The following is a 1,756-nucleotide window of genomic DNA, read 5'->3' as shown; positions in this document are numbered from 1 at the left end:
CTATTGTCAAGTGCCATAATAAACCATGATTTGTTTAACTATAATCTTTGAAATACACGTGGCTGAATTCTCACAATACATTAAACTACAAACTACCATTTCCAAATCTCAAAAGCGTGATTGACATAAATGGTAAGCAAACCAACTTTGTGTTGTCTTCATGTATCAACCTGGCCTCATGTTCAAAGGAGCTTCTTCCTGATATTGTAACTTTCATCATTTTTGCTCCTTACACAAGTACACGTTTCCTAATTCCAGTTATCTGATCCACATTAACAAGATTTCTGAATTTATAGTCATAACATACTTCAGTAATAGGATCATAACATTTTATGCACATATGAGCATAATGCAGTTGATCAAAATTTTATTAGCATTCTGAAATCACCCAGTTTTGTTTTGATACAGATTATCACCCATTGAGTTGTATAGTACAGGTTGCAGAAAGCTTGTCCAGTTATACAGCTACCTTAGAAAAGCTAAAATAATTTATTTGATGATAACTTGTTGAATTTTATAAAATGTGAGCCTGCTTAACTTTCTTTGGATTACAAACTTTGTGAAACCAAGGGATTCAATACCTTTCAGAACTACTTGTCATGCCATGATTATTATCAAGCATACATTCATATCCATCCTTCAGTTCTCTTTGAGAGTAAGCATCTTTACATAAATCATACAGACAAAAAATAAGAAATAATGAGCAAAAATTTAAGACATACCATATTTTAGAGAAAAAGATATCAAAATAAATTTAGTTTACATCAGTGCAATTTATTATACAGGTAGTCCTTGACTCATTACAACGGCACTGAAAAAAGTGACCTTTGACTGTTTTTCACATGACCATTGCAGTATCCCCATGGTCATGTGATCAGAATTCAGACGCTTGGCAACTGACTCATATTTATGATGGTTGCAGTGTCCTGGAGTCATGTGATCAACTTTTGCAACCTTCTGACAAGCAAAGTCCACGGGGAATCCAGATTCACTTAGCAACCATATTACTAACTTAACAACCACAGTGATTCTCTTAACAATTGTAGCAAGAAAGGTCATAAAATGGGGACAAAATTTGCTTAACAACTGCCTCGCTTAGCAACAGAAATTTTGGGCTCAGTTGTGGTTGTAAGTTGAGGACCAGTGCTTTTTTTGTAAAAAAAAAAAAAAAAAAAAAAGGTGCCGGAACTCACACACCTTGCCTACCCTACAAGGTTCCATCCAAAAAAGGTGCTGGAACTCCGTTCTGAGCATTCTATGACAAAAAAAGCCCTGTTGAGGACTGTCTGTACCCCTATATAATTCTGCATTTAACACTGTCTATATCCATATGTTGCATGTTCAGTCCTGAGCAGCTCAGGGTTGACTCAGCCTTTCATCCTTCTTAGGTCAGTAAAATGAAGACCCAGATTGTTGAGGGCAATAGGCTGACATCGTAAACTGCTCAGAAAGTGCTATAAAGCAGGGATCCTCAACCTTGGTAACTTTAAGACTTGTAGACTTCAACTCCCAGAATTCCTCAGCCAGCAAAGCTGGCTGAGGAATTCTGGGAGTTGAAGTCCATAAGTCTTAAAGTTGCCAAGGTTGGAGACCTGTGCTATAAAGCATATAAAGTGGTATATAAGTCTAACTGTTATCGCTATAGCCATTGCTATATTATCCTAGGAAATCCTGGGTCCGTGTCCTAAATGTGAACGCCCAGTGAAAGACAGACCAGGGTAGAGATTGCACAAAAGAAGGATACCGGGGATCTCTC

This window comes from Protobothrops mucrosquamatus, unplaced genomic scaffold (genome assembly GCF_001527695.2).
Source record: "Protobothrops mucrosquamatus isolate PMUCROS unplaced genomic scaffold, P.Mucros_1.0 scaffold681, whole genome shotgun sequence".
NCBI lineage: Eukaryota > Metazoa > Chordata > Lepidosauria > Squamata > Viperidae > Protobothrops > Protobothrops mucrosquamatus.
Note: the sequence above shows the minus strand (reverse complement) of the source record.